Source organism: Haemaphysalis longicornis, unplaced genomic scaffold (assembly GCF_048455015.1).
Source record: "Haemaphysalis longicornis isolate Haplotype H1 unplaced genomic scaffold, Haemaphysalis longicornis Haplotype H1 scaffold_10, whole genome shotgun sequence".
In the NCBI taxonomy this organism is placed as follows: domain Eukaryota; kingdom Metazoa; phylum Arthropoda; class Arachnida; order Ixodida; family Ixodidae; genus Haemaphysalis; species Haemaphysalis longicornis.
In genome coordinates, this window is record NW_027526204.1 from 146833577 (window position 1) to 146857731 (window position 24155).

Here is a 24155-nt window from a genome sequence, read left to right on the forward strand (position 1 = left end):
CACGATATCTTCGGTTGGTGCCCGTATAGGCTATTCGTGTGTGGCGTCAGGATTTCCTGTTTACAAAGGTGATGCCCTGTCAGAGAGCTGCCCTTTTGCGATGGGCTTCAGGCTTGCGTGCAGGGCATTTTTTATTGTCATACAGAAGTGCTGTTCAGAAAATTTTCTCTTTATCTTTCTTTGGGCCGGGTGTTTATGTAGTGACGTCTTCTCCAATTCGCAAGAGCACTAATATTTTCTCAAAATATCCTCGATAATATTATTGTCTGTTATCACTGCTTAAAGCAGACACCTTCGGTCTTGCGTGTTACAAAAACTTTGTCTGCAGATGATTGAATCCTCCCCTGAGACGCCGTCTTCGCGCCCATGACGGTCGCAGAAGCCTCGTGACACACGGCTAAGGGGGCGCCACGTTGAAGAAGGCCAAGCTTCAGTGGTCTAAACGCAGTTATATGAGACATGTTTGTCTTCTATTTTAAAAAAAATAAATTTCAGATATCATACACAGCGCAGGTAGTTCTGTTGAAGTATAGTGGCCACCAGTAAGCGCCGATTCAATCACTAGCGGTAAGGCATACGTACTGGTATTTTGTGCAGCAGCAGTGCCAGTGTCCTCACTCTTCATATTTATTTATTTATTTATTTATTTATTTAGTTATTTATTTATTTATTTATTTATTTATTTATTTATTTATTTATTTTGTATACAAAAATAATCAGAACTGTGCAGATGTACCCAGGTATCAGCCGACAACGTCCTATGTATTGGGCCTTCATTTTTACTAACTGATGAAAATTGCTTCGAACTGAAACAAGAAATTCTTATTCCTTTTGTTGGTGGTTCATAATTAAACAGCTAAAAGCAAAGCTCACGTGCATGACAGGCCCGGTAAAGAATACCTTTCCGGCTTCTGCAGTCGTGTTTGCCTTGCGTTTCCAGTTTGCATTTATCTGTAGATATGTCCCGACGCAGCATTTGTTTCTGTATAGTTTTATTTTACATGTAACAGGGCGTCGGTGATGATAAAAAAGCTCCAAGTTGCAACTTCTTGACTTCAAGATGTTTTCATAACCCACGAAAACATCGGCACTTCTTCTCCCGAGGGACCGTTCGGAAAAGAAAGTTACTACATGACGGAGGCAGAAGCGCTTGTGCGCGCCCCATGTGAAGTTAGGAACGCAAAATAACTTAGGCTAGCAGAAGATTATCAGCCGGCCCACATATAAGAACCAACTGGATAAAACGCGGCATTGTTTAACGTTCTGAAAACCCGCAAAGTTTTAAGTGCGAATGCACTTCTTACGCGAGCCTGAATCGTCCGCCGCCGTAGTCCGCATAGCAACAGCTGCGGGTGCGCGCACTCCTCGTCTTCCTTAGCAACGGGGGGAGATGGGCGCGCGCTGCCTGGCCGCTGACATGGCACATACCCACGTGGGGGATTGGCCAGGAATCGGGCGTGAGAAGGGCTAATGCACCCGCTTAAAGGAGTACTGACACGAAATTTCAAAGCTGAGATCCGCTCTAGCAATCAAGTACAACGACAACACAAATAGGTGTCTGTGAATAAATGCATCTTTCTTTCTTTGTAGTTGTGCGTGTGTGTGTGTGTGTGTGTTTGTGATCTCTCTTTCGCGAACATTACCGCACCGCGCAAATTTAACTCGTGCATTCGCACTTTCACATTCTTCCCCTCGGGGAAATGCGGGGAATTTTTTATTTCAAGGCGAACCACCTGGGAGTCAACAAAAAGTAACATGGTGTAGGCCCCGAATTCAGTGCTTCCGTGGTGCTCGCCATTTAGAAGCGTTAAAAAATATGAAACTTGTTTACGGGTGGCACTGACACATATGATTGAATAGCGTGCTAGGCAACAATATTTTGAAACATCTCAGAACGTTGCCAGCACACGTGCGCGGATGTAATACTACGAACATAGCCCCTAATTTTAGAACGAGGCGTCACCAAACGGCGCTAACGCCGTCTTACGCGGATCTCATTGTGTATGGGCAAATTTTACACGAGCTCGCACTATACATCCGCGCAGACGCTTCCTTTGCTATTTTAAGAGGTCGAGGAGCACCACCTTCCTGACAAAGAAAGTTCGGCTGCTGCTGCAACATTTGGTAGAGCTTAAGTTCGAGGGGAATCTGGGATGGGGCGAAGGTCTGGTCGCTATCTAACTTACTCCTGTCAAACTTTTTACTGTAGTTCCTGGATAATCTTGGTGTCCTACGGAATTACTCCAGCCACCTTCAATTAAGTCAGTAGTTTTGCATAATAAAGCAATTTCTCTATCGCGCTCCTTTTATAACACCCGTGATTCCCAATTTAAGACATCGATTTCATCGCGTCGGGGCCACTTGTAAGACAAGTAGAGGCACCTAGTAGTCCATAGTTGAAAATGAGGTTTTTGCGTAATCCCATGTTCTCTCGTGGGTAATGGCAGCATATAAGTGAAAAGGCCAGCCAAAACATTTTAATGAGTAAAAAGACAATTCGGATTCCACACGGGAGCCTTCTTCCCAATGAAATTGTGGGTACATCAGTCACTAGTAACTGCAGCCCTTCATGTGACGAACAAAACGCAAGTAAACGGTGGTCGACAGCCATCCGGTCGGTTTTAGGTTTCCGGCATTTTTTTTTTCACATCAAGAATTCCAGATGAAGAAGAAGCATCGGTTTTTTCGACGATTATATGCGCGCAGCACTCCCGTTCACTTCGGGAGCCGAGTTTCCTGCGTGCTTGGATGGATATTTTGCGGTAGCGTGGCGTTTCGTGGGGCGTAGTACCGTGACTTCACTTGTTTTTTGAAATTACCCGTTTCACCTACGCCAATGAAGTTACAGTCGGCGCAAGGAATGGTATCCCCACAGCAGCAAATTGCTGCCGTGACCAAGAAGTTCTCTTTCATTGCCATTTTGCCATTTTCTCTTTGATTAAAGAAGGGAACCTTTGAGTCGTGGTGCGGATTTGCAGCTTCTGAAGAGGGGAAGCAGCCAAATGGGGCGTAACTGTTGCTCACCGCTGCTTCGGTACCGCTAAATGTACCGCGAGAATTAATGTCAAATCACCAGTCGCTTTTTCTGGTCAGCACATGAACAGTGAATCTGGAAGCTAGATTAAATAATCGGATTTTGTTTCTAATTTGATAGCTGGGTGGCATAGGCCCACGGCATATAGCTGTTTGTGTACGGTAAGAATATAGCTCCCAGTGGTTTAATGACGAGAATTTGGTTGTTGTTCAGTCTGTGGTCTAGGTACCAAAATAAGATCACGTTCAACAAATCAACAGCAGTTTAGGGATTGTTTTTGCGGCTAGAGGTACGAATTTGGCACAGCTGCGTGGTTGCAAAGCTGTGAGAATACAGTCATTATGGCACATACTCACAAGCACGCCCCAAAGTAAACTTTCTTTTAAAGCATCCCGAGAGCGCTGCACTGACAGAGAATCTCTCGCAATTAAGAATAAAGATAGCCAACTGTTTCAAGTTGTTTTGCTACCACTTTTCTTCGAAGGTTTTCTGAGATTCTAAATTTGATCTTTCAAAGATGAACCTGAGGTCATTGCGCCCTCGGCCGTAATAAGAACACCGCGAAAGAACCCATCCAAATTAAGTCCTGTGTCTAGTCCCTTGCACACAAATGACGTGAAAGGGGTTGCTGGCCTAGCTGGCGTCCTCTGCGGCAGTCCTGAAAGCCAGCGCGACGCCAAGGCTGGCGCGCATTGCACAACAGCGCTCGCAACCGACTCAAACGGAATAAAGAGCAGGCCTCGGGTTTATTCAGCGGCGTTGCTTACGGCCAAATGCGATGCGATGAAGTGAAATGGAGATTGCTCATCAGAAGTATTACCCGCCTAGAGCAAAAACAGTCCCTCTTTGCATCTTGCTGTAAGTGCAATTGGACGAGATGTGACTCAGTTCATATAGTTTGTTAGTGGAGTACAGCAAACAAGGTCGGTGTTATTCCAAACAAAGCAGAAGTCTGTCGGCGCCATAACTACGGAGTGAAAAGCTGCTGGAAAATTTCAGCATTTGTTTGATTTCGCCATCTTACTCAATGCTGCTTTCAAACTTGTTTGTACCGCGTTCACAAAGGAATGCCGCGTTAGCGAAGGGATTTGGACCCGTGTAGTTCAGATTATGTGTTTATAGGTTTTCAGGAGAGTGACTGCTATAGCTTTCGTAGTTAATCATTTCAGACTCCACCCTGTACAAGGAAGCGTTTTCCTTTGGAGTTTGTTAGACATATCAAGAAATCACAGGATCTGAAGGGGGTCTGCTGTTCTAATCGTATTTAGCCGAATGGCAGATACCCATATAATGTTTACCAACTTCGTATACGTATTTATTTTTAATAGATAGGTTTGCTGTGCGAATAACGCTTAAAGAGCACAAATAGTTTTGAAGTGCGGGTTATTCTCCGATGGCCTTGTGTAAAAGGACGCCACAAATATCACAGTTTGCACAACCTGATTGTTTTATGGAATTTTGCTATAATTATCAGAATGTTATCAAGTCATATTTTGTAGTTGTTCGCGGAAAGCTGTTCAACCGTTAAATTGTCAACAATATCGGGAAGATCATTCGAGAGTGCAATAGCGCGAGGAAACTGCAATATATTTATGACTTTGTTTTACCCGCCGCGGTGGCTCAGTGGCTAAGGCGTTGCGCTGCTGAGCACGAGGTCGCGGGTTCGATTCCCGGCCGCGGCGGCCGCTTTTCTGATGGAGGCGAAAAGCAAAAACGCCCGTGTGTTCGAGATTTCGGCGCACGTTAAAGATCCCCAGGTGGTCAAAATTAATCCGGAGCCCTCCACTACGGCGCGCCTCATCGCCTGCGTTGCGTCGGCGCGTTAAACCCTACAATCAATCAAAGATGCGCGCCATGTTTTGTTGATTGTGTAGTTGTTTAGATATGCTCACTGGAGATGTACGTGGGATGGCTGGCGGCCTGGATGTGCAAGTATATCTATCGAGCAAGGACATGAGAACAAGTTGGCGCCGTATTTGTAGGTGGTGTAATGAAATGTCTTGTTTTATTTACATGATAATCGAGGGGTGACTGTAAATGCGCGAAATTAACTGCGACGTTCGGTTTTTCACCGCTTCCAAGAGATCAACAATATTGGGTTGGAAAAAAACCATATGGGTAATGCGAATTCCAAGTGCGGGCGAACAAATTTCAAGTAAGCTTGTTTGCCGACGTTATCCAGCGCGTGCCCGAGGTTCCGACGTAAACATCGACAATTTCTCGATTCGTTTGCAACTATATGTTACATCTGTCGCCCATGAAAGATTACAAGTGAAGTGAGCGCCAAGGTATTTATACGAAGATCACCGTAACACATTGCAGTTATTTATGAAGTAATCAAGTGTAAAAGTTTTTGTTTTACAAGTAAGGGGTATTTCTTTGTGCTTAGATAAATTTAAGGACGTTTGCCGTGTACAACACCAGTTGTTGATGAGATTAAGGTCTTCCTGGAGAGTAAGGTTGTTATCGGTACAAGGTATACGACGGTATGTAATGCAATAATTAGTGAAAAGCCGCATTCAGGAAGAAATATTAGTTGGGAGATCCTTAATGTTGATTCCAACAGGCAGTGGCCCCATTAGGTGCTTAGATGTACGTCAAGACAACCGCTAGAGGGAGGTTATGCGCCAAGGGGTACACAAAAAGAAAGAGGCGGTAACTATTGATGTCGGTGGCCTAATTAAAGAAAATACAATAATTAACCTTTTAGCGGCTGCAGTAAGTAGGCATTTTTGTATAGAAGAGTTGCACCCAATCGTATTTCTGCCAAGTTTCATTTGGCAAAATTTTTCTCGCACATTCGTACTCAGAGATATCGAACTGTGAAATTTGATTGCCATTCGCATGATTACGCATGCTGGACTGTGAAGACCGGCGCAAAGCTAGCACTTTTCTTACGTGCCTGCTGTGCACGGTGTTTAGTTTGACAACGAGGTGGAGACATAGGCAAAAGTGATAACTGGCACCCTTTCAGTCTTGGATGGCGTTATCGCAATCTGCAGTAGTAGGAACCGCTATCGAAACACAGAACAAAAAGGAGGAGCTTTGCGCCGATCGTTACCCTGGGCGCAGGACCTCACTGTAGATGTGGTCCTCACGTAAAGCTGTGCGTCCGATTAAAAAAAACCTGTCGACTTAATTTTGATTACCCTGTATATTGTAAACTACCTTTGGTTAAATATCTTGCGTCCTATGTTCTCAGTCGTGATGAGGAGTAATGCTCATATAAAAACTTGTCATGGACAAGGTACCAACTTTAACGATTCAAAAAGTTTAGAATACAAATTTATACAATCTTTGCACAAGTACAGTCATTTAAACGCCGCGCTAGATGAATTCTTCATCACATGCTTAACAACGTTTACGATGTTCATCAGGCACGCTAATTTGGTTTAGTGCGCGTAGAATAATCTGGAAGTAGCACATGATCCTGCGGAGTGCTTGATCGTAATCCAACAGAAATCTCATTGTATCGGTCCGTCCGGAAACAACCAGTACCAAAACACCTACGTACGATAGGCTTCTTCGACCCTGCATTTCGGGGTACGTTAAAAAAGAAAGGTGCCTATAAAAAGGTATAGTGCTGCAGCTTTTCCCTTGGCCAATCTTGAAAACAATCCGCACCTCTTTGCCGTGCAGGGCAGCTTCGGGTACAAAATTATAGTACGAAGCATTCATATGTGACGTAATCTGCATATTACAAGAAACTGCTCCATTTTGTGCTGCCAGAAAACTCGCCTCTGCCGTGCAACGTTCTGATAACTGCACGGTTTTGCATTTTAGCGGCACAGGTATATCGACGAATTTGTGGTTTATAGACAATGTTGATGCAGTAACAATAGGACATTCTCGGAATTTCTCTGGATTTCTCGTAGCTTTAGTCGAGCGGCGTTCAAACTACAGCCCGTTTTCTGCTTGATTGGATTCATAGCATATTTGCTGTCATGGACATTTACCTGTTGCACCATGGTGTACGCTTATCCGGAACCATTGGGGCGTGTGTTCAACCAGGTGTTACTAACATTTCCTGCCTGTGTCGGCATTTACAGAAAGAACATTGACACCTCCTGCACGGGAAACACATATAACCCATTGCAGTTCTCACCAACTAAACGCTGAACAACAAATTTAAATTTTAAAAGTCAGGTCTGTACTCCTGAAACAAGAAATCTCATCCAAACATGGGTGCGCATTCTCAGGATTTACAACGTGCATAAGCGTGTGCATCCTAACAAGCTGCCTCCTCTGCCAGCGCTGCACAAAATAGTCGGACCGAGAGACCGCCGAGCAGTTATTCCCGGAATGCAGAATTACGCCGTCAGATGGTTGGACGGAGCCGAAAGCATCCGGTAACGCTGAGGAGATCGCTCCTTCAGGCGAGCGCGCAAAGCGAACTCTTGCACTCATCCCGTCTTTGAAGCCCAAAAAATTGTTGTGACGTAATTCATTCGTCTTCCGCACGTGTGCACACCGTAAAGTCGGGTGAACGAACGAAAAGAATAGGTCAAGCGTGGAACGTTCGTCCTCAGCCACTGCGCAACCCTCTACTCACAAGGGAAGCCAGGACCGGGTCTCCGCTGATTTTCAGGGCTCCCCTTGTACATGCAGCCATAACGTCCAAAGTGACAGTCTTTTCTTAAATCGTTTTACGCGTTTGTTTCAAGCTGCATTTTATTCATAAGTGCAGATGTAGTTGGGGCATCTCCCCTCATGAAACTATCCTTTATTACAACGTTGATTTTTGAAACCATCATTTTAATTGTTTTTCTGTTGTTGTGAGCACTGCCCATCTTAATGATACCTATGTTCTTTTTGGCTATGTTTCCCTAATGTATAACGCGAATTTTTGTTCTCCGGCCAATTTTACATAGCGGCAGAGACGCCCTCCAGACATGTGTTTACCTTTTGCATCCGGTCATAGCTGCAGCCCAGGGTATGTTGGGCGCCTAATACACATATATAACGAAACAAGATTATAACCGCTGAAGCAAACTTTGATTTAACAATATTATAGTTAATGAACTTGTCAAATTTTAGCCACAATTTGGAAAAATTTTAGCCGCATTTAAGGGATGTGTAGAGCGGAGAACTGCACTGAAAGGACGAAACGTTTAGCTGTTATGTACCGTCTGAGAAGTGGCGAACAGAAACCGAAGTATTCTGTGCGAAAAGCTGGATTCGACGTCTTTTGAACTCCAGCGTCGTGACACAAAGTGTAATCATGAAAAATGGTAGACGCTTGGGAGATTTGTGTTACTGTTGAGCTAGATAGCCCAAAAATAGGGGGATCACCAGTTAGTTTTTAAGAAAAAAAGGAAGTAAGTAAGTGCAAGAGTGACACGCGCTAGCAACTGAGATTAGAAGTCTCCAGGTTGCAGTGGCTATGAAATCCGCGACAGCAGCGTAAAAACGGCAACGACGACGACGACAATGATGATGATGCCTATTATTACGGTGATGATGATGATAATGACAATCACGCTAATGATTATTCGGTTTTTTGAGCGTTTTGCTAGAAGTATTTACAAAAAATTGACGCATCTTCGTGAAGTAAATCATGACGAGTGGGCTAAGCACTGTGAATCGTTCTTACCGTAAATCACCCGTGACATTGCCCACTCGCGCATGTGAATGAGTGACAACGCGTGTGTGCAGTATACACTCCGGGGCAGCTTGTTGTCGGCGTTGCCGTTGAGCCACTGCTTCCTGAGCGCTCAACTCTGGGTCCGCTTGGCGTTTTTGCCGTTTTGCCGCCGCTTCCCGCGCTCTCGCGTCTGGGGAAGCCACCCCGGAGGCGAGAGCTCTGGAAGCATGTTATGCACGTAGACGTTGAGCCGCCGCATGCCGCGCCTTCCGTTCATTGCGGTCCACGGCAGAAAGAGAATGCGTTGTGTGGAAATGAGCTTATACACGCAGTGGCACCGCAGTGCTCTCTCTCTCTCTCTCTCTCTCTCTCTCTCTCTCTCTCTCTCTCTCTCTCTCTCTCTCTCTCTCTCTCTCTCTCTCTCTCTCTCTATCTCGCTCCAACCTTTTGTGAACCTTTTATTTTGTTCTTGTTAACATTTTGTGAACCTTTTTTTCACAGAAGTTTCGATTTACACGGTGCTGTGCGTCTCTCTTTCCCTCTGTGTCTCTCACTCTCTAACCTTTTGTGAACCTTTTATTTTGTTCTTGATAACTTTTTGTGAACCTTTTTTAACAGATGTTTTGATTTACAAGGTACTGTGCCGTGAGCACGGACGCCGTATGGACAAGCCTCGGCCCAAAGGTGCTTGCCCCTAAAAGGCTGGATAAAAAGATATCAATTATATGGCCTTGCCCAGACATCCGTTCAAATATAGTTTACTGTTTTGCAACTGCTGTTGTTACCTCTAAACCGTTTACTGTTGCTAATATTATAGTAGCAAATCTATGATAATTTAGCAGGTGCTATGAGTAGAGCCGGCTCGATGAACATCTGCATCTCGTACTCCATTTACGATATTAACGCTAACACTGTAGCCTGTTGTGGTCTCCTCGCCAACAGAATAAATATTAACATTTTTAACGCTATTCAGCGAGCCCGAGCTTGTTCAGTTCGACACTCAAGAACTGCTTTTCAGCAATCGTCCCGGCGCCATGAGGGTCTCGTCACGTTATCGCAAATCGAATTGGAACTAGGTCGACAGCAAGCAAAATACCGGCCCAAAATATCTCCTTTATTTGGTTGCGAAAAAAGAATGTCGATTATGGAGTATATCCCTACGAGGCACCACGGAAACCAAAATGTGGAGCAGCCGTGCCTTTTTTTCGTGCTTGATATTTCTGAAATTTACGGCGTAAAGGGGTCGCAGAGAGGCGCCACGGCGAGCTTTTCTGGTGACGGCTAAAAGGGCGACAACGGAGTTTGTCTGCCAAGAAAGATGGAGTAACGGGGATTGACTTTAAATAGTGATACAAATTTCAAAGTTAGATAAATATGTACAATGCTTCCTTTTTATCAAGATATATCTCACAGCCAGTTTAAACAGTAACCGTTCAGTATAACATATTTTAAATTTATTTTTTTTTCTTCGCCCGAACGAGGACCAGAGGGGGCCAGCATGACATCCTCTGCTACTTGCCCCAAACTGCCAACGTTGGTGTTCCCATGACCTAGATGACGCGCCGGCTGTTGTTGGCGCGTGCTTCTACGCCATTTGTACACGTCATGGTTCGAGGAATGACGTCATTCTGCCGGTCTGGGCGCGCGCGTACAGACCGTCAGCGGTGCGACAAAAATAGTGACGTCATGTGCACCCTCTTGACATCGCGGCCCCTCAGCGTTCGTTTTGTCGAAACCAAAGTCGACACGAATAAACGACGCCTTAAATGATTATTTACGCTGCGGTCGACCGTCTAATGTGCCGTTTTATGATGAGTGGTCTAATAGGCACCGATGGCAGAGAAACAAACGTAACACTAAACTTTCGTGTCAGTACTCCATTAAGGTTTCGCTTTTATGACCTCAGCTTTGTTAACACCGTAATAATGGTTCTTGTTATTTCATTTCGTTTACAACGCGTCCATAGATTGTCCGGAGTGTTAGATGATCATATTTCCACCGCGTGTCCCAGCGGGTTTACTTGAGTTATTACATATTCGAAATTTTAAGAGGCATATCCTTTCCAAGCGTACATTTGTTTGCTTCCGCTCCCATATAGGCAGTTTACTCAGGTTTCAGTTGAATGCGGAGCATTAGCTATGCAGTTTGGTTTAAGAGATTCCTTAGCAACTTTGAATACCCGCCTCTGTGTCTCAGTGGCTATGGTGGTGTGCTGTTAGCCCAAGTACGCGGGTTCGATTTCCGGCCGTGGTGTCGTTTTATGAAGCAAAAATGTCCCTGTTTTCGAGATTTCGGCGCACGTAAAGATCCCCAGTGGTCAAAATGAATGCGGAGCCCTCCACAACGGCGCACTTCGTCGTCTGTGTAGTGTAAGTGCGTTACACCTCATCATAATATTACGTTCCTTACAGTGTTGCTTTTGCAAACATTTTTATTGAGTTGTTGCTGTACATTTTTTGTTATTCACAGGACATTTATGTGTTATTGAATGTCTGGCATTTGGTCAAATCTTCGGTATTTATTTTGCAGTGATTTTTTTAGAAAAGGTGCTATTTACGAAAGCGAAAGAAGAAACGATTAATTCTGGTAGCGATGGTAGAGTACTTGGTTGTTGGGGGGAGAAACTTGATGTAATTTTAGTGGTAGGAATTCGCAGTGCATGTAAACGACGACGAAAGACGGAGCAGGCAAAACACACTATCTGCCTACAATAAAAACGTTACTGTTTAGAACTGGTGTTATAAATATTCTGCGAAATATTCCGCAAAATATGCGAACTATACCGCACATTGTATGGCTTTCGCGCTATGCACCACCGCAGCTTGTCGTTGCTTTGTCGTGGCTTTGGATTATGGTGCCGATCTAATACCGAAACTGAATTGGAAGCAGAAACGCAATCAGCACTTTTTCACGAATAATACCGACCCCAAGCTTTTCTTTTTTTGTTTGCCTAAGCTGAACCACAGCTCAGAGAAAATATAATGTCCGGCAAATACCTCAGCGATCCTGTATTGCAAGTGAAACTAAGGTACTACGAAATTTCTAACCCTCGACCTACATGCAACCATAATTATGGGTGATGAAAGCTTTACATGCCTTTTTTTTTCAGTGGGGTATCGCGCGAATCTGCCCTGCATCACACCCAACTATCCCACCTCTACTTATCGGCCAGGGGTTAAAGCTCGCTTTTCTCCTGTTCGGTTTCTTAGCACGGGGAAAGTCTCTTTCGCCCTCCCAGTAGTGTAATAACCTGGTTCCCTTGTAGATTTTACCCTTGGGATTGGTACGCAAATTCGAATTATTCAAAGAAAATTCAAAATAGTGGCCGATTGTCTTGAGAGATACTTGTCAACAAAAAAAACCAATTGGAAAGTTTTGATGGATTTAGCGATTTAAATAAATATTTCATTCATTCATTCATTCATGTTTGGTTTCTTACCGAATTTTATTCAAATATGTAAGAAGATGTTGGTCCAATCACCGAACCTACTTGAGGCCCAGCTAAAAGTTAGACAGCCGGGCAAACATTTACTTAGCCAGCAAGGCAGCAAAAACCAGGAACGCACAATGTGTAAATGGCAGTGCAAAGGCACTCATGAGCCGCGAGTGGAGAAAATAATCAATTAAAGATATATCAATCTAGTCTAGTGAATAAAACAGACACCTTTACCCATTCAATTTTTAGTACCGCCATTGAGTGTATAAACAAGGCTGTTTTAAAACCTCTTTTTTAAATAAATTCATTCTACAGCTACGTACACACATAGATATAATAAATGTACAGACGTAAGTACGCAAAAAGGGAATGCACCGCAACACAAACTTGGATGTGTTTCGGCAGTAATGGACGCTCAAGAATTCAGGAGGCACAAAATTGAATGTAATGACAAGAAAACATTCAAATATTTGTGTGATCCACCAACCCGATGGCTTTTTACAGTATCATCTTCATATGTGTATTGTTTTTCTTACACTAGCTTTTAATGGTAGAACCCATTTATATAAAAGATGAAATTCATTTGAACAACCCTGTTGCCGCTGTTGGGCAAAGAAATGAAACGTCAAATACACACCGAGCTCTGCGAGCTTTAATGTAAAAAAACAATATTTTTAGCGATGTAGAAAGTTCTATACTGGTTTGCACTTGCCATTGCAGTGGCCGTGGGGCTGCCAGCCAATTATGGGGGCCTGATGCTGTAGGCTCCGTCCCTAATCTCTTTGAATCCAGCATTTGTGTGGTCAGCTAATTACAATTTTTAAACGGGCTCCCAACTTTTTCTCGGAAAACGAAAGTGATATAATAAATCATCCTGTCGTGTAATAACTTTCACACGGCTGGATTAGTAGACATCAGGATTCCCAGTCCGGCACAGAGTGCATCACACTCACGTTGTGCGCAAGGCTTTCTCATGTAGTCGTGCACGGCATTCCCTTCATTGTCTGCTTTCGCATGGTTTCTTCTATGCAATGGCAGCTACACGATGAGAGAACGTTGCCTATAATACCCGCATCTGCGCAAAGCACAGTGCAATGCGAGCAATTCCTCAATCACTGATAATGTAAAATTGCCCACTAGAAAATGATCCTGAAAAACCCAGCGAGCCCTATGCTGTGCGTATGTGTTCGTTTTATTTATGTGGAAGGTGTGTTTTTGATAGTTAAAGTGACGCAGGTAGGGTTGATACCCGCGTGGTGCGCGTGAACGGTATCTCGGTACCGATGGCCGCAAGACCATGGTCGGCGCTATTCCTCAAGCTAGCACAATTCATTACACGGATGGTTTCAGGTATATCACCGTAACTTTCTTACGTACGTTCGTCTTTTAAAACCAGCTCGAGATTGGCTATGAGCATTCATTATTTCGAACCGTGAGTCAACCGCGGAACAAAATGGCGGCCCTATACCAAACGAGCAAGCGTCTCATTTAAGTGCAAGCCGGAAAGCTGGATTCTCGGTGAACGTGCATTACAGTAGCGGGCGTTTAAATACACAGCAGAAGGCGTATAGACTGATACTGCCTCCTGTACATGACTGTGCATTTGACGAACTTGTTTTCAACGCACACCGTTGGCCGCGAAATTATTTTCCCGGCATTCCGGTCTAGAGTGGATGACTTGACTATCATCCTTCTTCTCATCCAACCCGTTCCCTTCTGCTAAACCAAAACTTTTACCACTATATCATACTAAATTACTATATCAAAATTAATTACAATACTTCTATGGCGATATAAAATTTGATACTAATTAAGCGCTATAGGAAATTCTTCCTCAAACAGATATTGGGGCATAAATAGGCACCGCGTTTATAGCTCGCAGTATTCATTATCACGTAATTTTTGATCATTGCATTTTCTTACTCGGTTTCCAGTCATTTTAAAGCTATAAAAGTGTGCAAAACTTGCGATTTACACGAGTATATCCAATTTATTTCAGATAAAAAAATTTCCTCATAGTTTCAACATTTTTTTTAGTTTCTGGTAGGCGAGCATTTATACATGCGCACATCTACCGAACTAAAGAGCCGGTATTACGTAGTATAACGTATTACGTCGACAGCCAAATACATGGAATTAAAACTAGTGCGTGCGGCCTTTAACAAGAGCTGTCAACAAACGCTGATTTATTCAGTGTTTATGCCATAACAGAGGCACCTCTACTCCTTACCGTACGTCTTTCGCGAAAAAAACACTGTTCTTAGCCCGTTCCTCTTCACCGTTCTGCACGGATATTCCAGGCGATAACGTCACCTAAGAGGATAAAACAACTTCCGATGACGCAACTTCCGTGTACCTGGACTGATGTCGTAAAGTTCAGTTGAGTAATTTTCGATTTCGTCCCGGCAAGTAATGTCGTCTCCTCTGGAACTTACGCCGCTTTAACAACGAGCAAGAGTGTCTTGTTGTATGGTATTTTATCGAGGGAAAATACGTTCCACCAAAGCCGATGCAATTACTGGGGTTAAAATACGCTGTATTGTGAGAATAGTGTTTAGCTAGCCTCCTATGCGGCGTCTTTGGGTGCGATTTATTTTCGCCCGATTATGTCGTTTGAAGTTGTGTTTTGGTGTCTTTCCTTTGAGCTGTGCATCAGCCTTTCTGCCCTTATAATTACCTCTCACTATTTTTGCAACAGCTTTGCAAGGCAGTTTGCGCACCTCTACTGGGTCATCTGGCATGGTAGTTAAAGCCTCATAGTCTGGACGAACGAGTTACAGCATTATTTTTGCATCAGCAGAGTTTTACCTCTGCTTCATAGTTGCCTGTGCTGCTGGTCGCAGAAGAATGTTCCGCAAATGTATTTAATAACGCGACTAATAACCTAATAATGCTTGATGATGAGAAGGTTGAGTACACATGAGCTCTCCAAAAACAGTGTGTGAACTAAAACTAAAGAAATTGCAAACGTGAGCAATGTTTTCGGGAGGGGAGTGAGAAATACAGGAGCATTGGCATACACGAACGAATTTTCCAGGGTAAATAAAGAACACACCAAAAGAAGCCCAGTTTACTTAAATTATAGCGTAGTAATGCTTCAACTTGCGTTAGGTACAAACAAGTTCTTCAAAAACACCTTAGGAGCTAGAACTGAGCGCCACGTTTGTCACTTCTTTAGTACTAACATCACGTTATGTTTTAAATGAGAATATCCTGTTCCTTGATAAGAGCACACAGACAACGACAGATAGTCGACACTTGGATATGCAACGCGAGAAATTTTTGGATAAGATTAAATGTAGCTTTCTCTATAAAGGTGGCCTTCTCACAACGCGTTTCTGGCAGTGGCCACGTCCCCCGAAAAATGATTCAAAGCTTTACACATAATCGTTTCTGCAGCAAAGCAATGCACTTACACGCAAACAAAGAGACTATTGTTTGACGATACGCAGCTCCTTGCACTCATGTCTACTACCAGAATTCCGCACACAAACCATACTCGGCTGGAGCGTCGAAATGGGGATCCGTCTTTAGTCTCTACTGTACACACAATTAAGCCGGTCATCCTCTGGAGACAACCGGCTCCTGTGGCTCTCTCCTAGCTAGATTTCGATAAATCGCGCTGGAACACGGGCCCTCGCTTTGGGACTAAAATAAGTAGTTTTCTGGGCGTATTGGGTCTCTTCGCCCCTTGGGTAGTGTGTTGGGCTCTATGTTTACGAGGAGTGTAAAAAGCTGCAGAGGCGGCTGCCATTTGGTGCTGCAGTGTGAGGGATTCAGGTGGCTGGTTTAGCAACAAAATTGTCATAACAACGTACGACGCTTATTCGAGAACATACCAGACACTCGTTTTCCAACCCCTTGTGCCAGAATACTTCTTGCTCAAAAGACACGAGCCTTTTAAAGCAAAGCTGTATACCTGTACTTCGCAATGGTTTCATCTCTGTGGGCAAAAACGCCAAGGAACCAAGAATACACTTATGCACTGCATGCTTTGCCCCTGCTCAGGTTTCAGGTTAGTGGAAATGACCCGGTTTCTTGGGGGAGGGGGGCAGCAAAATGCCTTCATAGGGTATTTTGTTCTGCCTCAAATACTAAGCGTTAAGTTTTTCCGTTATACGTTTTCACTATATTCATCGTCAGGGAAACTTTATGCTCCTTGTTCACGCTGGCAGGTGACATACACAGAATACTAACAGACGAGGGTAACGAGTACATTGTGGCACAAGCAAATCACTCCGAGCAGCAAAGATTTAGCAGACCTTAAAAACAAAGAAAATATTTATATTTATGCAGCCTATTTACGAGAATTGGGTAACTTTTTCATTTTTGTTCGATAAATATGAAACTCAACCACATCCCTCCCCCCTCCCCTGAAGCGACATTAGGAGCATCAAAAACAGTTTGGGTTTTGGCAATATGCTTAAGTGAAAAAAAGAGGCTTTTTTACGGACACATGAAGGGGTAGCGACAAATAAATAAAAAAAACAATGCATGAAGTAGAATTTAAAACCCATTAACAAAGGAATAATTTAGAAATATTACAGCGCCTGCCTGTGTTTGTTCGTTTGAAGGCCGGGGGCTGGAAAATCTAACACGAATATTTTGTAATATTTGGTGTATTGTTTTTGCGGCTAAAATGCGAAAAGCAAGTGTCAGCACTGTCAAGATAGAAACATCTGGCGAAATAGAAGCAAACGAAGTCTACGCCCTCCGGCTGCCATTCCTGCATGGAAGAAAATCATTTTGCTAGATAACAGATAGGAATATTTTTATTGGTTTTTTTCGGCTTGTACCCTTGTATACTGCAAGACTGAAATGTCGGCGTTCAAGGGTAAATCGTAAGTCCCATGAGTTTCTCAGCCCGTGCAATACACCCAACAGAGTCTCTAGCAGTGACAAAAATAACTAATTTAAGCTATTCAGCAATACAGCTTCCCTTTGTCCCGAGTTCCATTACCATATAATTTTCAGTGAACTTGGCAGGTTCTCCCTGATATATCACAGGTGTTACGTGTCGCAAGAAGCTCCCAGCACATAGCAACATGGCAGTTTCAAATCTCTGCTCTGGGAAAAATGTTGGTAAATCTAATCAACACGATGTTGCAATTACGCTACTGACATTTCAGAGATTCTCCTAGGACTGCCATTAAGGTGGCCACCTGCTAATTGACAACGTGGATGGAGTACCGACACTAACTGCAGGCAGTTGCAGCCTACCTCAGAGAGCGTTAAAACACCCACCTGTACCGGCGTAATATGTTTTTCAAAGAATTGACGCTCCAAGTTTGCTCACCACTATCATTATTATTCTTTTTGGTTGTGTTTGGTTATCGTGTCCGTCTGTGTTTTTGATGAAGCTGATTCGAGCAAATTTTTTAACACTACGACAGCATTAATCACTGAGAGTTCAGGATTTTGTAACCTGAGACTTTTATGAAGACTTGTAGGACTCCAAAGAATGGCAAGTCTGTTGCAAATCACCGGTTTTTATTAAAAATGGAAATCAAGAAATTGCAAGCAAAAGGACCAATAGAGGGGTGTCTTTTATTAAGCTTGTATTTTTAAATCAAGCGTGAAAACGAGGCAAGAACGTGGCACATCCGTGGAAAGTTTCAGGAATTTCTTGTGTACAACTCGCCGGTTCCATCACTTTACTTAAAAGGCACTATATGTATTTCGTCACTTTATATAAGGCTAGTAATTGCTGACTTGATATGTGTCACATAGCTAGAAGCGAAACGAATTGACCTTCCCGCAGCTAACCTGCCTTTTAACTTCTTCCTGGTGCCACTAAATGTTCAGCCCTGCCGTCGGCGATGTCGAATTAGATTTCTTACGCACATGACCCGCAAGACTCATGGTGCCTACGCCTCTTCAAATTCCTGTGCTCTGGCGTTCACCTTCCGAATATTAATACGCAGAAATGGATATGCACCGCACTCCTGTCAGGTGTGCTCACGAAGTTGACATTATCTTCACCTGACATTACGTGATTACCTTTCAATATTCTTCCAAGATTAAAGAAAGGTACTCCAACTTTGCGAATGAATATGAGTTGTGGGTGAGCTTTGGGAGGTAAAAGGTTTTGCTCTACCTTTTCGCCTAAGAACGTGTCGTATTAAAGCGTTGTTTCCAGCTGTGAATTATTAAGGTTCCTGTGAAAGCTTTTAGAAGAAAGAGCCAAAGCCCGCGCATGCGTTTCCGCAACTCTGGAAAGGTACTTCGAATAGGCTTTTAGTTATAATAATTGGGTAAAGCCGCATGCATAATATGCCTTGAATGTGATAGAGAACATTTTTACAGTGAGGGAACTGGTGTACCGAGGCGACATCAAGATGCATTTTGAAATGCTTTTAGAATGTAAGTATGACTTCATAGGCAACAACCTAACCGAGATATTTTCCCCACGTTCAATAATGTCCGTTGGCTCATTGGTAACTGGGGACAAAGTGTGCCCGAATGACCTATATGATGCGATAGGGGTATTTTTAATCTTTCGCTACCGCGCCTATCCAAATCGATCAATTTGATCGACGCGTTTCAAACTGAAATTCCCACGCCCGCGCGCGAGCTGCGGGCGCCTGGCACCATCTAGATAATAAAGTGGGAACCAGACAAGGTTATCCACAATGTTTTGTTGGCTTTTTGCTTCACGGCGGTTTCCCCGCGCTGTTAGAAGTTAGCGATTGCGGTGCGCACTTGTTGATCATGGCGTCGTCGTCGCGCGTGGACGCTCCTAGCAGAAGACGTGTTTCTCGCGATTCGAGTGCTTCGACAGCCGACTTTGCTGATGAAATCAGCAGCAGTGACCCTGAAGACGATGTGGACTCATCGGACTTCAGCACCGATGACGAGGACACGTCAAGTCAAGCCGCACCATCCAGTGGGTTAGTGTCAGCTGTACGTGTAGCGCACATTCTTATAACTAATAGATAATTATCAGCGGCGGAGCCTGTACTCACACCCCTATTACTCATTTTCAGGGTCTCAACGTCCTACGGACATGATTCGTTGCCGATATCAGTAAAGCGGGTGCAGTTTTTCCCTCGAAGAAACCCGGGGGTCGAAGTTGGCGGCGTGCTCCGGAGCAATGCACGCCGCTTCGTGCGGGCCGTCGATTTTTTCCAACTGTTCTTCACCGCGCAGCTAATCAACATGATCTGCGAGAACACGAACAAATGTGCGTGGACGCACATTTTAGAGCGGCAGACATACGCGGAACGAGACGGGTCATGGAAGAACTTTAGCCCGGACGAAGTGATGCAGTGTATGGGAATCCTCATCTACATGGGAATCCTGGAGCTGCCTCGCCTTCATCTCTACTGGAATACATCGGAGTTATTTTCAGGCCTCATTCCCACAAAGGTCATCACCAGGAGCAGATTTTTTTCGTTCCTTGCTTTTCTCAGTGTCATGGACCCGGAGAACACTGACCCTATCCGCGATGGGAAGCTGCACAGGATCACACATCTGCTGCAGCATATCAATGACGTGTCCTGTCAGCTTTTTCAGCCACATCGGAATTTGTGTGTTGACGAACGAATGGTAAAGTCTAAAGGACGATCAGGAATCCGCCAGTATATGCGTGACAAGGGGATCAAGTGGGGCTATAAGCTTTGGGTCCTCGCAGACTCAAGGACCGGCTACACTGTCCAATTCAACGTTTATACCGGAAAGCGTGAAACACCCAGCTCAAAGGGGCTTGCTTACGACGTTGTAACCCGGCTGTGCGAGTCATATTTGGATCAAGGGTACATCATCTACCTTGACAATTTCTACACGTCCACATCCCTCTTTGTACATCTCCTTGAGCGGAAAACCTTCTCTTGCGGAACAACACGCAAAGACCGTCGCGGATTTCCCTTCCAGTTGAAAGACAACACCTGGGAGAAAAGAGCAACACGAGGGGACGTTCGCTGGCTGCGATGCCGTGGTGTGCTCTATTTACAGTGGAAAGACAAGCGTGCCGTAAACATGATGAGCACGGCACACACTGCCAACAACCACGTCATTACATTGAGAAAAGTGAAGAGAGGAGCCCAATGGACAAAGGTACCCACCAGGAAGCCACTTTTAATAGAGGAGTACAACAAGGGAATGCTTGGTGTGGACAAGTCGGTTCAACTAATCTCTTCTTATAATGTTTTGATGAAATGTGTGAGATGGTGGAAGACGCTGTACTTCCGCTGTATTGACATTGCTGTCGTCAACAGCTTCATACTTTTTCAAGCACACAGGGAAGATCACCCCGAGATATAGGAGCTCTCCAGAAAGACCGGCTCTGACCAACTGGCATTTCGAATCGAGCTTGTCAACCAGATTTTTGGCATAGACGACAGACGTGTTCACCCTCTCCCTCGTCCAAAGAAGTCGGAACACAAGCCCCTGGTCCACGAAAAGCGCCGTAATTGCAAGCTCTGCTACGAGAAGCAAAAAGTAGAAAGGAAGACAGCAGTTTCTTGTGAGGCATGCGGCCTGTATTTGTGCTTCATCCCGACGAGGGACTGCTTCGGAGAATGGCACACCACGAACCCATGCTGACCTTTTTTTGTGTGGAAAGAAAAGTTTTCATCAATAATTTCTGAAACTTGTACCATCGTTTTCTAACATAATAAGCTACAAAATGTATAACTTGGACTTTTTTTACACTCATTATTTTTGAAGTTATTTTCCTTTTTCAAGCCATAAAGGTATCTTCAATGTATAAACTTCTGCATAATAAATTTTTTTGTTACTTTATGTAGTAAATATATATGCAACATATATGTTATTGAACAGCCCATTTCTTTAGCTACGTTTTGGTACCAAATACTTTAAATAAGTGATTAATATCTAGCCAAACAAAAATCATTTTTCAACCTATTAAAAACTGCCCTTTTTTCCGCGGTAGCGAAAGAGCAAGATATCTACCCAATGTACACTTTCTTCGTATCTTCGGAAAAAACGCTTGCTGCATAAAATAAGAAGTGTTAGCTGGAACAGTTCGAAGGCAGATCTTTCAACTTCAATCTTCGAAAAAGCGACAACTCGCATATATTCTTTCCAATACCTTAACCCACGTGCCAATCAACAGCGAGAGCAGTTTTTTCGTATGCCTAATACAAATTATTACAAAAATAAAGCCATAAATAAAGGCTAAGCAGCAGCAATGCAGCCTTCATTAGTGTGACTGGTCCGGCTGACCGCTTCCGGTCCGGCTTACGGAAGGGTAGAACGCGTTCGGAAAAGTGTCGTTTTTCTCACGTGGATTTCGCCTTTATTTACATGACGTCAGTCAACACGCAGTGACCAAATAGGCATCCGATGCCATACCCAGGACCCCAACACTTGAGTATCTCACAAGAGACATATTGCTGTCATTACACATTATAAGCGATGACGTGGTAAAATGAACACACCTAATTCGATTTTATAATTCTAGAGTTCAAACCATTCTCTCTCAAAAGTAACTAAGTTGAATTTGAAGCGCTTACGGAAGCCAAGTTTCAGTTAGAGTGTTCCTCTCACGTACGCTCCATCAAATCGGACCTAACCGTACTCGCGTAAAACCGCACAAAAAGAGTTACAACCAATTGATATATCTATTCACATTATGTTTTATAACTAAAACAATCAATAACCAAAAGTAAAAAAAGTAAACCTTAGACAAGAGTTGTCATTTCACTACTGTTGGGCAGTAAACAGCGCCAATTGAAATCAAAGGCATGCGCCGTATTACAGCACGTGGGAGTAGGACGCAAGAGCCTGTTTTATATAAACAGGTGGAGGAGATGGGCTTTATTATGGCAGGAAGACTCTACGTCAAGTGGGAAAAGTGGGAGTAGAAGTGCAGCGTGCAGCACGCTTTGTCTTCCCCCCATCGTTCCTCTTACGAGCACAATATGCGGCTGTAGCGTTTCATTGCAAAAAACTTGAAATGCGCGCGGGTGTTGGTTTCCAGCAAAAAAAAAAATAATAAGGGAACTCGTCTTGCTTATTTTATTGTCAAGTAGCCTCACACTGTAAACACGTTAATGAGTTAGTAGTCGTTTATTAACGAAAGCGTAGGGAAGAAGTTCGTTGGGTTTTCTTTGCATCATTCCTCGCCAAATATATACCAGTCGCAGACAAACAAACGAAGAACAATTACAGCCAATGCTTTTGTTAGTTTCATCTACCTTGCGTTTGATTTAGAGTTTTGCTGTGAATGATCGCGCGCGAAGCATTCCGTGTTGACCAGAATTGCGTTTACCAAAACTTCCACAAGAACGGGCTAATTTTTTTCAGAATTCTGACGCGTAATTTACAGACCACATATTTATTCAGCGTAGAATGCTGTTCGCGTAATGAAACCATGAATGAATTGTCTGCAAACAATTCTGGCCTAATGCGGAGGACTTCTTTGTTTGCTTGTTTACGCTAACATTCCACGCTTAGGTATTTTAACTAGTTATTCGTAACCATCCGCAGGAACACCTAGACGCGACACCATATAGAGGACGCAATCTACCTTTGTCACGTTCACCAAGTGGCGCTTGCAGCGCTAAACGTAAATTAGAAACACAAAAAATCAGTTGTCTCTGCTATTTATTTTCTACTTTTTTTGTGGTTCTGCGTGCGTGCGCCAGTAAATAGGAATAATCGTAACTTGTTTCTTGAATGGAAGTGTAGTGAATATATCTATGCTAACTATATACCTGAACTGTTGTGAGTGGGGAAGGTGTAAGTCTTGGCGTTACAAGAATGAAAACAAGGATTTTCAGTGCAAATCGGCATATTGAAAAGGGCAGAATTTAGAACACCAAATAAAGACAAACTCAAATTATATGGTCTTCTTGTGGTACCTTGAGAAAGGGGCTGTTCACAGAACAAGTAATAAAGGGCCAAGAACAAGCAGCACTTAAAAATATTAGTGTTTCATCTCTTGGGTTGTTCACAAGACACATCCACTCAAATGTAACCGCTACGAAAGCGACAGTGTCTAAACTGGTGTTGTAAAGAACGTGTTCTATGGGCCGGCTCAATTGGTAATTTCAGGGCTCTTTGACAACCAAATATTATCTACAGCTTGCTTGTTTGCGACACAATCAGTAAAAGGTATACCATAGTGTAACTTCCATAACTGGCTTGTAAGGCCTCTGAGATTAGCCATGACAGAAAACTATATCGTCTGTACACGAGTAAAGGCTCGCATAGATGCCCGTTGCACATAAAAGTTCAAAATATATATACTTTGCACACACGATGCACCGTGTGTGCTTGCAATTGTTGAAAATCTTATTAAAGAGTCCGCTATTTTACGTGAGTTTGAATATAACCATAACAAGCAAGATTAAGCCGCCATAATTTGAAGCCATGCGCTCTTTAGAGCACCACGCGGAACACTATGTACCGCTTATTTGTAAACACGCAGGCATCCAGTACTGAAGATGGCGTAGCGATAATGAATAGTGCTAATTAAAAAATTGGGCCACCAGAGCATGGTTTGTTTCCTGCTTTTAAAAATTGTGCGTAAATAAACGAGGGCATATCTGTGTCGTTCGATCGTATTCTAGTAGCCTAAATAGGCATCCCACAAAGTACACGTATTATATTCAATCGGTGGCCACAAGGCAGCCATAAGTACGAGTGTTAGCAGGCGCCCCTATGTTTTCATTTGCTAATTATAGGGGATAATTAAATAATTAATACAAAAAAGATTCTACATTGGGCGGGCGCACCCCGAAGCGCGTACACGAGTCCCTTTGTTTGGCCATCGATGGCGCCATTTGGTGCCTAAAAGTGAGCGCGCCTGTGCTCGCTCAATTAGCCAGATCGTCCCTAAACAGTGACCCTGTTGCCCAGGAAAATGTTGTGGAAGAGGAATCATGGGGGCCGTTTAATTAGCTCCCTGACTTGCGGTATTTAAAAGACAAAATAAGAACGGTATCCGAATTCGGTTTCAGATGCAAACTTGGCGCCAAGTCGCCTGGCAAGCCTCGGAGTATGTTTGGGCTAAGCTATACAAATTGATGTTGAAGGAAACCTTCTACCGCACATGTGAATGTGGCATCGCATCTGCACACCGTCCACGTTGAATGTAATGGGATATACAGGCTGCAATCGTAAGCTTTGTGCTA

At 43.6% G+C, this 24155-nt stretch overlaps 1 long non-coding RNA gene across 1 annotated transcript in view; it reads right to left on the reverse strand.

The window, feature by feature from the left end:
* LOC144159598 (uncharacterized) overlaps positions 1-24155 on the reverse strand; it is a 699997-nt gene that overhangs the window by 82070 nt on the left and 593772 nt on the right. The window lies entirely within an intron of this gene.